The sequence below is a fragment of the Cervus canadensis genome, chromosome 9 (assembly GCF_019320065.1).
Source record: "Cervus canadensis isolate Bull #8, Minnesota chromosome 9, ASM1932006v1, whole genome shotgun sequence".
Taxonomy (NCBI): domain Eukaryota; kingdom Metazoa; phylum Chordata; class Mammalia; order Artiodactyla; family Cervidae; genus Cervus; species Cervus canadensis.
In genome coordinates, this window is record NC_057394.1 from 64,120,792 (window position 1) to 64,133,875 (window position 13,084).

Sequence of the window (13,084 nt, forward strand, 5' to 3'; positions counted from 1 at the left end):
GTCTCTGCGGGTGGAGAGGGGCGTTCTTTGTGATCTCCATACACGATATCTCTGCACTGCCTCCGGACTTTGGTTCAGTAATGGAAACGCTGACTCCTCTGGGCCCCTGCAGGGATTGTGAGCTCCACCCAGCTGGATCTGCCTGTCCTGACCCCAGGCCAGGGGCCTCTCTGCCTGCAGACGTCCCACCCCAGCCTCGGCTTGTTCCTGGTGGAAACCTGCCTCATTGCAGGGGCCCCTGTGTGTCCCCAGACTGTCCACCTGGGGTGTGGCCTGGAGAAGTTTCTTCTTGTTGAGAAGACCTGACGAGAATCCACAGGGTTCAGGCAAGCCCTCAGGAGAAGTAGCAGAGGAGCTGGTAGAACGCGAGTCTGGGGAGGCCGGGTGCAGAGCCCCCGAGGAAGGTTCTCTGAGGATGTGCCTGCTGGACGCGGAGGAGGGGAGCCTGCCTCTGACCCTGCTCGCTCAGCAGCTCCTTGTGATTTGTCAGTGCCGTCTTTTAATAGGCTTTATTGAATAATAGACACTTAATTTGAGGGGGGAAAAAAAGAAGTAGGTGTTTGTCAAGGGAAGAAGGGGACTTGGCAGGCCGGAATTGGGAGCAGCCGTGTAAGGAGGCATTTGTTTCCTCGAAATCATTAACCTTATTAGCATCAACCGGCCCTGGCTACGTGTCAAGACAAGCCCGGTAAATCCTCAGTAACACAGCCTTAACTGGGGCAGGAGGAGAGGGAAGAGCTTTAGTCCTAATTAACTTTCCCTTTGGGGATTTCTGTCAACCTCTACCTTTGTTCTAGTGGGATTGTCTTCCCTCCAAGCCTCTCCTGTGGGAGGACTGGGGAGGCGGCGGCAGTGTCAGGCCAGGTTCCCACGTGGTGGCCCTGTTCCCCGGGGCCTTCCCAGTGGGTCACTCAGCCCTCCGCGCCCTGGGCCCCTCGTCCGTGTAGCGGGGACCGCGGAGCTCATCTTCAGGGCGGCTCAGGGGACCAGCGCCAGTGCGACGGAAGCCGGGCACTCAGCACTCCATGGAGCGGGACGTCTCTCCCGAACTGATTATCAACAAGTCTTAACTCCTCTCCACCCAGTCAGTGGCTCTCCTCCCACTGCTTTTTTTTCCCTGACAGAAGGACGCCTCCTGACTTTGGGGTGGATGTTGGAGTCCTGTGTGTTTGCCGAGCAGGGCAGAGCCCCATGTTCTAAGCCAGGACGAGGAGGGGAGAAGCAGTAGGCCACTGCCCCCGGCCGGCTCAGAGAAGTGGGCACAGGGGTGAAACCCGGGCAGGTCCGCTCCTCCACCCCTCCGGTGGGAGCTGCTGCCGGGGGTGCCTGAGAAACGCGGACCCTCAGGCCCCTGGACTGAGTCTGCGTTTGAACACAAGGCCTGGGTGAATGCGCTGCACGTGAAAGTCTGGGCAGCACTAGTCTACCCTGGCTCTCTCCTCTCTGGAAATGGAATAAGATCAAGAAGACTCTAGAGTGAGAAAGAGTTTGTTTGATGAGCTACCTGTGTAGGTAACCCTGCTCCTCCCTGCCCCCATCCCAGCAGTTCACCATCCCTCCGTTGTTTCTATTCAATCAAAGGTTGTGTGTGTGCTAAGTCACTTCAGTCGTGTCCCCCTCTTTGTGATTGCATGGACTGTAGCCCGCCAGGCTCCTCTGTCCATGGGATTCTCCAGGCCGGAATACCGGAGTGGGTTGTCATGCCCGCCTCCAAACCATAGAATAGGTCTGGTTAATTGTAGGACTTTGGTGGAGCGATGTGTACATGTTGGAATTCTGCCACCAAAACCCAACCTTTTCCCCTGTCCTTCTCCCTCAGAGGATTCAGCTATCCCCTACTTTAATAAAAACTGACTTAGGCTCTAAGGGTACCATTTGAGGGGCTCCGATTCATTCCCTGCCGAGGTGCCATGGAAAGAGTCTGTCTGGAGGGACCCATGCATCCCAGCTAAGCCCTGCTGCCCAGACTTCAGAGAAGCCAGTAATTGACTGGCTGGCCCCTCTTGAAATGTGGGTGTCCCGATACAGACCTTGAGTGGAGAGATGGACTTCTGGACTGTTCCCAGGTCCTTCTTTCTCACTCCCAAGACTCTCTTTCTGTTTCTATCTCCCTTCTTCAGTTAAGGACAGGGAAGCACATCCAGGTTCGTGGACTGTGTGCCCAGCACGTCCCTCGATTCTCTCTAGGATTCAGCACGGGCCAGACCGGCAAGGCACCTGCCCCCCCGGGGGGGACCATTCCCAGACCCTCTGCAGGGAGCAGGAGTCTTTGGTTAGGTTATGTGGGACTCACCATTTCTTGCCATTTGTGGTTCTTCAGTGGGAACAAAGGCTAAAAACAAATAGGAAAAATGATTAATAGGAGGTGGAATGGTGAACTCTTCACCCTTAAATGTCTAGAGAAACCAGGGCGGAGACTGCATATTCTAGGATAAGAGGCTCCTGTGATTTTCAGCAGTTGGAGTGGTAGCTTATGCTCAGCACACATTGATTCCCCTCCTTTGGTTCACGGTTCATCTTTCCCAATAGAGTTTAAGTTCTGAGAGGGGAGGATAGCTTTGTCCATGTGAAGATGGACATACTACTGCCGAGTACACAGTAGGTGTACAATAAATATAATTTCATACACAGTAGATACACAGTAGATGTCATGGAATAAATTGGGTATGGGTAATCCATTATCTTCCTTTCTAACTCTGGTGGTAAATAGTATTTCCTCCCCTTTCAAAGCTCAATTTTAACTCACAATTAAAAGCATTTTACCCTTTGGTCAAGTTTCTTCCCTGAGCCTTGACATCAAGTTCTAGAAATAAGGCTTTGGCCCACTGACCTTCATGAAGGCTGCCCTAGTCTAAAATGATCACTCGAGGACGCTCTTTGGCATGGGGCATGCTAATTCTGTGCTTCTCACCATCTCATGGATGGACCTGAAGCTTCCACGAGTCATTTAAAATCATCGTAAAGTTATAAAGTTACAATGATACCTTGTGACTCGGACTTGAAGGTGGCTAGAGTCGTCGTTGACTCTTCCTCTCCTGGAGATCTTGATGTTGAAAGTACTGTTAAAAGACAGAAGATGATGGCCATTGGCAGTTTTAACCTTATACGTTTCAGTGGATTCGTATTGGACAGTTAGGGTCTGAGGTTCTTTCTTAGCACCCAAAGTTGATCCACAGAGGAGAAAACTTGGGTTGGAGGCCACTGCTGGTATATACTGGATGCTTCCTCTGTCCATATCCTCCTCTTAGCTTTGCTGACTTACTCTGGGGCTGCAGTAAACTGTGGCTGGGAAATGCAGGCCCTCTTCTTGTCTGGTCCCCAGGACAGACAGGACGGCTGGGGAGACCTCAGGGAGAGTCCTCCTTCTATAGGAACCACAGAGCCAAGTGGCTTCCAGGCCGTGTAGGCTTATAACCTACACCTACAGGTACACCTGTCGCTGTAGGAAGTGGGTGTCTCTGGTGTTCTGTGGTCAAGAGCTCCCAGAGAGGAGCAGAATGAGGGCCAGTGGGGAGGCCCGGGGGCCTGGCTAGTACAGATGAGTTACGTCACAAGAGGCAACTGTAGTTTTTGAGAACTTTCCTAAAGTTCTTGGTTGAAAAGTGAAAGTGTTACTTGCTCAGTCATATCTGAGTCTGCAACCCCATGAACTATAGCCTGCTAGGCTCCTCTGTCCATGGGATTTCCCAGGCAAGAATACTGGAATGGGTAGACATTTCCTTCTCCAGGGGATCTTCCTGACCTAGGGATTGAACCCAGGTCTTCTGCATTGCAGGTGGATTCATTACCATCTGAGCCAATGTTTTCTAGAATTTTGTTATCCCGGCTCCTTTTTGCTCCCCTGACCCCTACCTGCCCTTCTTCCTACTCTGCACATGCACACACACACACACACACTACATTCCATTCCATTCCCAATAGCAGAGAGGAGCAGGCCCATGATAGGAAAGCAGAGGCAAGTTGCACCCACCTCTGCTTCCCTGTTCACAGGAGCATTAGGATTTGAGCCGTCTGTGGACACGGATCTTGTCTATGGATGCAAAGCCTGCCTGACGAGGGCAGATCCATGCTGCCAGCCCATCAGCTAAGACTGAGCCCTCCATAGAGAGAGAGCTCTCTGATTACTGAAAAGGGAAAGTGAAGTCGCTCAGTTGTGTCTGACTCTTTGAGACCCCATGGACTGTAGCCTACCAGGCTCCTCCGTCCAGGGGATTCTCCAGGCAAGAATACTGGAGTGGGTTGCCATTTCCTTCTCCAGAGGATCTTCCCAATCCAGGGATCGAACCCGGGTCTCCCGCATTGTAGGCAGATGCTTTACCGTCTGAGCCACCAGGGAAATAGTTCTCTGACTACTACGAACATGCATTCTACCGTGCACGGCTCTGGCTGTTGGGACCCATTTTCTTTTCTTAACCAATTTTCACAAGCTGCCTTGTTCTAGCCCTTCTGTGCAGATGGGGAGGCCAGGTCTCGTTTTCTCGTTTTGTGTGCCAGCTTATCAGATATTTGACGGCACTTACTATGTCTCAGACTCACGGGTCTTCCAGACTTAACGCCCTCATTTGCTTCAGCAGTTCTCTGTGCGATGTTATCTCCAGGTGAGCCTCATACCAGCTTCTCCTCTGAGTCCCAGCTAGTCCACTTCTGGTCCCCATAGAGGGTGGAATCCTTCTAAGTGAACAGCGCCCTGGGGCTACTCTTGTGGTACAGGCTGGAGCGGGACTCATCTCCCTCTACATAACCTTGTAGTTGTTTCTGGTTATATCAACCTTCTGGCCGTCACATCAGGAATCCTGTTGACTTATGGAGCCTGTGGTTGAGTAAATCATCTAGAGCAGACAGGGCTTTCCCCCCTTGTCCTCCTCCATCCTGTATTTGTGGGCCTACAAGCAGGGTCTAATCTAAATGAGCATTCTATTTTATTTAGCCAGTCCTGATCTGGTGTTTCTGGCTGTCAAGATCTTTCAGAATTTGGTCACATTATCATCATGACTCAACCGCGTCCAGTCATGTACAGATATCAGTATTCTTCCTACATCTGTATCCGAATCTATGATAAAATATTGTGCTGGCCGGAGCCCCGTGACTCCCAACTGGAAAATGGGTGGACTTGATCCTTGAACAGATTCTTCGGATGGTTATTCCACAGTGATCATGCTGTTCTGATCATGATGCTTCCACCTGGTGTTTGCCCATCTGGTCTATAGGAACATCAGGAAGGCTCTGAAAATGAAACGTGTTTTGGAACTCAGGCCTCCTGCTTTATCACAGGTCCTGATTTAATAACCTTGTCAAAAAGTGATGTAAGAGCCAGCGTCACTTGATCTATTCTTTTTTCTTCAAGTATTTGTTTATTTAGGGTTGCAGGGCGTCTTTGTTGCTACACGGGCTTTACTGTAGTCTCGGCTGGCGTGGGCCTCACTCTGTGGCCTTGTGCGGGCTTCTCGTGGCGGTGGCTTCTCTTGTTGCAGAGCACGGGTTCTAGGCGGGCAGGCTGCAGTAGTTGTGGCTCACGGACTTCATTGCTCCTCAGCATGTGGGGTCTTCCCGGACCAGGGATAGAACCTGTGTCCCCTGCATTAGCCGGCAGATTATTAACCACTGGACCACCAGGGAAGTCCTTGATCGGTTCTTACTGATCCTGTGCTGGCTCCTCCTGGTCATTTTGCTCTCAATCTTTGGCCCAGGTGGATCATATACTGTTCTCCATGTGTGCGAATGTCTGCATACAGCTCCTTGCCTACCAAGACCGTCTCTTGAGGGAAGGGTGCACCCTCTCATCATCATATCTGATCTGGAGTCTGATGAGGACTCAACAGCAGTTTCACAAGCATGTAACAAATATTTATAGGCGCTTATTGTGTGTGTGGGGTGCACCAAGTTTTGAGGATTTCTACCAGCGGGGATATAATACTCTGTGTTAGAATTTCTGGTATACTTTGTTTATGACCCTGCTCTGTGCTTGGCAGTGTAGACACCTGGGGCCATTAATAGTTGTTCCGGTCCTCCTCCAGCCTGCTTCATCACCCAAGCCATGAGGCATTTCTGGTACCTTTAGCATTCCTTCCGTGTCAGACCTGCCACTCTCTGTAGTAATAGGTTTCAAGGATTTATTTATCTGGGTGTTATACCTCCATGTTTGTTTCAAAGTGTTGTTTATAGAGTCCATGTAAAATGCTGTCTCTGGTGCCTGGGGTTGAATTTGTTGTTCAGTCACTAAGTCCTGTCTGACTCTATGACCCTGGGACTGTAGCATTGCCAGGCTCCTCTGTCCTCCACTGTCTCCCAGAAGTTGCTCAGATTCACGTCCATTGAATCAGTGATGCCATCCAACTATCTCATCCTCTGCTACCCCCATCTCCTTCTTGAGTCTTTCCCAGCATCAATGTCTTTTCCAATGAGTCAGCTCTTCTCATGAAGTGGCTAAAGGATTGGAGCTTCAGCTTCAGCATCAGTCCTTCCCATGAATATTCAGGGTTGGTTTCCTATAGGATTGACTGGTTTGATCTTCTTGCTTTCCAGGGGACTCTCAAGAATCTTCTCCAACACCACAATTTGAAAGCATCAATTCTTCAGTGCTCAGCCTTCTTTATGGTCCAAATCTCACATCCATACATGACTACTGGAAAAACCATAGCTTTGACTATAAAAACCTATGTTGGAAAAATGATGTCTCTTTTTAATACACTGTCTAGGTTTGTCACAGCTTTCCTTCCAAGGAGCAAGTGTCGTTTAATTTCAGGCTGTAGTCACTGTCAGCAGTGATTTTGGAGCCATAGAAAATAAAGTCTGTCCCTATTTCCATTGTCTCCCCATGTGAGAGTTGGACTGTGAAGAAAGCTGAGCGCCGAAAAATTGATGCTTTTGAACTGTGGTGTTGGAGAAGACTCTTGAGAGTCCCCTGGACTGCAAGGAGATCCAACCAGTCTATCCTAAAGGAGATCAGTCCTGGGTGTTCATTGGAAGGACTGATGCTGAAGCTGAAACTCCAATACTTTGGCCACCTCATGTGAAGAGTTGACTCATTGGAAAAGACCCTGATGCTGGGAGGGATTGAGGGCAGGAGGAGAAGGGGATGACAGAGGATGAGATGGCTGGATGGTATCACCGACTCAATGGACATGAGTTTGAGTAAACTCCTGGAGCTGGTGATGGACAGGGAGGCCTGGCATGCTGCGACTCATGGGGTCGCAAAGAATCGGACACGACTGAGTGACTGAACTGATGGGACTGGATGCCATGACCTTAGTTTTTTGAATGGTGAGTTTCAATTCCATGGACAGTATGGGGTAGAGTAGTCCCATAATAAAAAAAAGGCTTTAAAAGTAGGAATCTAGCATCCATGAAATCCATTCTACCCTAGAGGTTTGCTGGTTCTCCAGCACTCTTGTGCTGAGAATCCTCTGGGGATCTTGTTAAGGATGCAGGCAGGGATTGTGTTAAGAAAGCCTGGGAATCTGCATCTTTACAGGCAGCGGTGCTGGGGATGCCCAGTCCTGGACTCTGAGCACCATCACCTCCAACGCCTGCACTCACCTCCGCTCACCCCTGGGGACCCTCTGCCCCCTCACAAAATCAGCACTTTGAGTTGCTTTAGCCTCAGTTGTGTTTCTCCAAGTAGTGGATGGGTGGCTTTTGCCCTGGGCTAATCAGATTCTTTTTTGCATCTGCCATGCTCAGGAACCCTTAGTGTTCTGTCCTCCAGCTGCAGGGGGACTAGCTTGTCTTCATGGCGGGGGTACGTCCCCATCACACACGGAGTATCTTCCCTGTGTCACTTTCCTCCACCTTCTCCTAACTAGATTTGACCTCCTGTTTGGAGCTCCATACTTCTGGGGTTCCCCTTCACCCCACTCCCCATCACTTCCTTTTCACTCTTCACTCTTTCAGAGAAGCCTCTTAATGAGTCTCTTTGCCCCTTTCCACTGGCCAGACACAATCATGTAGCTATTGCCAGTAAAATCTATCCAGTTACTATTTTAACACTCTCCAAAAGATTGATTGTAAACCATGGGCAGAAGGGAAAAGAAAAAGCTTCATAAATTTTAGGAAATTGCTTACTTTTCCTTGTGTTCCAATCTCAGCTATAGCCACCACCCCTCATATCTCTGCAGGAGCCCGGGGTGTGACCTTGACCCTGGCTTAGAGGCTCAACACTGTCCACACCTTCGGTCCAGGCCACCAGCATCAGAGGATCTGATCAGTAGGTATTGCTGTGGGTGGTCAGACTTGTGCTAAACACTAAACACATGCTAGGGACTTCCCTGGTGGTCCAGTGGTTAAGACGCCACACCTCACTGCAGGGGGCACCCCAGTTCCATCCCTGGTTGAGGAAACTAAGATCCCACACGTCATGCGGTGTCATCAAAAAGGAACTCAATGGTGGAAAGAGACATGGCTAGAAAACATGCCCCTACAGTCCAAATACACAGAGCACTTAAAACCGAAATTAGATCCAGACGTGACTGGCTCTGTAATTAAGCCTGGAGACCAAAAGGATCATGAATGAATATGGCAAATGAGACATTGATTTCCAGAGGGCCTCTCTCTGAAGGAAGGTGCCCAGTGGAGTGAACAGGCTCTGGTGCCCCCCCTCCCCCACCTCAGCCTCCCACTATCTCCTTTTCCTACCCTACCTCCTTTCAAGCTTAGCATTGGCACTTTACAGGCGATTACCCAGTAAATGACTTCCAGGATCCTACTTATGAATATTTAGATAAGTGCTCAGATTTTTTTTTTCCCAGCCATCACGCTTACTGACTCTGAAATGGTTCCAGTTTTCGGGGCTCCACTGGAGCACAAACCCTGACACAAACCCCACATGCACCGACTTAGCCTGTTAAATGCTCCCCATCATGCTGGCAGCCAGCACCCGGGAACTCCTGGCTTGTGTGGGCTCACCTCTGCTGCTCCCTTCTCAACCTCATAGGGTTTCTGGCTCCTAATTTCATTTAAGCCACATTTGAGCTACAAAATCGAGCAGGCATGGATGGGGGCAGGGAAGCGAGGTGCCGGTCGGGAATCTAATTCACCGCTGCCATGACTACAGATGTGAAACTAATGTGTGAATCTGTGATGGATCAATCTCACTAAGGCTGGGTTTAAATTATTAATCATGGCGAGAGAAGATGCCATTCAGGGGTGCATTCCCAGGATCCTAGGGCAAAGGGCCTTTGGGCTTAACTGGGCTGAGAATTAAGATCCTTAGTGCAATCTTGCCAAACTGTCTCTTGAGTGTCTCCTAATTGTGGCCACACAAATTCTTGCTATGCATGGTCTTGGCTTGTTCTGAACCAGGGCTGGCTTTGACCGCACATTCAGACGGAGATTCTGGGGTGGGTCCCAGTCCTGTCACCACGTGATTATTTAGAGATGGGCTCTGTCCCCAGGGAACCGGCTTGTAATCTGGGAAGGAAATGGCCTGTGTCCCCATGGGAAATAGGGCCTGTGTTCATGTGGAACAAGAGCAGGAAAACTAATGAAGGGGCAGGGGGAGATGGGAGAAGGTATTTGTCTTAGCACTCTGCTGATGCTCTTTCTCTGAGGGGGGTCCAGGATGAAGGGAAGGGAGGGTCACAGGGACAGGATGACCCAGGAAGCAGTATGCATCATTAATCTGACAGGTGATGCTCCAGCATCGTTGTTCCACCTCCATGGGACACTTGCAAGGCCACGTCTCCCCAGCACCCCCGGAGCCTGGCCTCGAGGTGGGTGTGGGGGGCGGGGTCCCTTACCCATCTTGCTTTCATAAATCCAGTGTGTCTGTGTACTCTGGTCCTGGGAGGTCGGAAACTCTCCCTCATGCCTCACAAACGATGTAGATGGCATTGTGTCCTCGAGAAGAGGCCTGCTGCTGGCAGATTCAGGGGATGGGAGGAGGGGCAGTGAAGAAGGTGGTCACCCGAGGGATGCCAGCCACAGAGGGTCCACCTCCAGGCAGGCGCCGGGTTAGAAACCCCACGGCTACTGCCTGCAGGTTGGCTCGGATGGTGGCAGCTGCTCCCTGGCCCCCGCAGACTTCCACCCATCCCAGGACCATCACAAGGGGGTGGAAAATAGGCCTGTGGGCCATTCTGGGTGCCAGCTGCTGCTTCACTTAGAGCGAAAGGATCTGTGGACGCCTTCAAAGGCCAGCAGGTAAGGCTTCCGTAATGGACAGTCCAACCTTCCAGAACATTCTCTGCCTCTGCCGGCTCACCACCCTGCTCATTCCAGTCGCCTTTCCCGCCTCACGCTGCCTCAGGCCGAGCGGAGCAGTGCGTCAAGTCAAGCACTGGGGTCTGTGCCCGCCAGCCCACCCGCTGCACACACCGCCATTTTCAGGGAAGGTTTTGCAGGGCCCGAGGACAGGCCCTCGGGTGTGAGGCGCAGACCCTGCTACCTGGGAGCTCGGGATCAAAAAGGTGCCCCAGCACCCTGCCCCGCACTGTGTCCTTCCTCAAGAATCTCTGCTAAGTAGGCAAGAAACCACTTCAGAGGGATGAGAGGGGCTTTTGACCCTGAAGTCACATCATGTCGACTGGCCCCGTTGGCAGAGACAGGAGAGAGGGAGATGCCCAGCTGATAAGGGGGGCAGTGACTATGGACGGCAGAAAGAACGTAGACGTTGGCGTCGGCTGGTCCGGGTTGGAGTCTTGGCTCTTTTGAGTAGAGTGCAGTAACCTTGGGTAAGCCCCTTAACTTCTCCGTGCCTTGGTTTCCACACCATTTTTTTTTAAAATTGGAGGATAATTGCCTTACTATGTTGCGTTGGTTTCTGCCGTCCAACATCGTGACTCAGCCGTAAGTATACATGTATCACCTCCCTCTTGAACTCCCCCCACCCCACCCCTCCCGCTAGACTCAGAGTCCAGGCTGGGCTCCTTGTGTTACAGAGCAGCTTCCCACTAGTTACCTGCTTTATGCATGGTAATCAAATGGTGAAAACCGTAATTCAAAAAGACGCCCGTACCCCAGTGTTTCACACCTTTTAGATAATCATACCTCCCTGCCCTGCACCAGATCTCCATAAAAGAAAGTGAAAGTGAAGTCGCTCAGTCGTGTCCGACTCTTTGTGATCCCACGGACCCTCCATCCATGGCATTTTCCAGGCAAGAATACTGGAGTGGGCTGCCATTTCCTTCTCCAGGGGATCTTCCCAACCCAGGGATCAAACCAGGGTCTCCAGCATTGCGAGCAGATGATTTTACCGTCTGAGCCACCAGGGAAGCCCAGATCTCCATAGGTGAGGACAGAAATGAGAGTGGGCAGTGCTGGCTCTTAGAGGCAGTGTTGTTTTTAGAGGCAAAGTAAGAAGTTCAACGGCCCTTCACGCGATGGGCTGGTCTCCTGTTGGCTCAGGGTTCCCTGATGCAGGAAAGTCACCACGGGAACACCATTCTCCCTTCAGCATCTGTGGGCGTTACGGGCGGATTTGTGCCACCTCTCGGGGCCTGGGGGCGGGTCTGTGCTGGCCCGCGGGCCCCGGGCAGAGTGGCTGCGTTCTCAGGGTACGCTACTAGGGCACCCCGGGGGCAAGCGGCAAGATGCTCGGGTTTTAGTCAAGTGACCACAGGGGTCAAGAACTAGTGGAGCAGGGCGAGCTTTTCCGGCAGGTGTCACGTCTTGCCCTGCTCCGGGCCTCGAGGCTGCGTCAGGGGCTTCTCTGAGCTCAGTGTCTTATCCTGCTGGTGGGATGTTGCCGGGGTTCAAGGAGAGAGTACAAGTCCTCGTGGACAGACCTTGAGAAGCCAAAGCGGCCGGCCGACAAGCAGCAGGATTGTGCCTGAGGTCACAGAGAGCTGCCCTGGTCATGATCATTCTCACGTGCACTTGCCATCCTTGCCACGCCTGCCCAGGGCTGGGACGATGCAGGGTCCTCTGGGGCGCCTGCCAGGGCTCTGCTGTGACCTTAGCACCTGGGAAACCAGACTGCATTGCCAAACACCAGCGCCCTGCTTTATCAGCAATGCAGGGATGCAGGGAGGAGCCCCTGGTCCCAGATTCCACATCTGCTTCTGCAGCTGCGTCACAGCGGGGACGGGGCCTGGTGTGTGCCCGGGCACCTCACGGCAGGCGTGCAGAGTGCGTGGGCTGGGGGCGGGTGCTTTTCTGCTTAGGAGGAACCCAGGAAACACATGAGCTGAGTCTGTGCCCCCTCCCCGCTGACCTTAGCAAACACATATCTGTGGGACACTTCTTGCCCAAAGGGGTATCTGGAGATTTCGGTCTCAGCAGCGTTGGGTGAGGAAAATCCAGGGCCTCTCTGAGCACGCCAGGCTGAGCCTTAGCCCTGGGGAGCCAAACTGAACTGCCTGGGGGCAGACCCAGGGGAGGCCTGGGGCTCCCCGCCGGCCCGGGAACAGAAGCACAGGCCGCAGCAATGCGGCTGAAAGATTGGACAGGTGCTTGTTTTGGGAACAGAGCTGACCAGGAATCCTGCTCCTTGCTCTACACGTGTTAAGTTTCTACGTGGTAACTCTTGGGGAGCAGAATGAAGGCTAACAGTGACCCCCAGCCCTTACTACACCCCATGAGTTAGTACTTGTTTAATCCTCACCACAGCACCACCCCCCCCCACCCAGGTTGCACAATGGCAAAGAATCTGCCTGCCAATGCAGGTAGACCCAAGAGACTCAGGTTCGATCCCTGGGTCGGGAAGATCCCCTGGAGGAGGAAATGGCAACCCACTCCAGTATTCTTGCCTGGGAAATCCCCTGGACAAAGGATCCCTGGCATGCTGCAGTCTGTGAGGTCGCAAAGATTCGGACACAACTGAGCCCCGGGGAAGCAGAAACTCTTCCTGTCCCCATTTTACAGATGGGAACACCAAGGCAGAAGATGAAGCGGCTGCCCTGCAGCACACAGCTGGCTGGGTGGAGCAGCTGAGATTCACACCCAGGCAGCCGGACTCTGGGGTCCCTGTTCTCTCTCACAGCCTGACCAGTCACTTCACCGTCAGGCCCCTTCAGCATCACGTTGCTTGCTTCTCTGTGAGTGTCAATGGCTGAAGTGGAGGGGATTCCGGAAAGCACTCCCTATGTGGACTGGCGTAGTGGGGTGGTCCTGGCAGATGCTGAGCCTCTGAAAGCGTGAAGCATGATCC

General features: G+C 52.2%; 2 protein-coding genes across 2 annotated transcripts in view; one reads left to right on the forward strand and one right to left on the reverse strand.

The window, feature by feature from the left end:
- The window catches only part of CBY2 (chibby family member 2), a 127,624-nt gene that overhangs the window by 30,879 nt on the left and 83,661 nt on the right, over positions 1-13,084 (forward strand). The gene's annotated exons all lie outside the window — the stretch shown is intronic.
- Positions 1-13,084, reverse strand: part of ERICH6B (glutamate rich 6B) — a 50,014-nt gene that overhangs the window by 29,268 nt on the left and 7,662 nt on the right. The window lies entirely within an intron of this gene.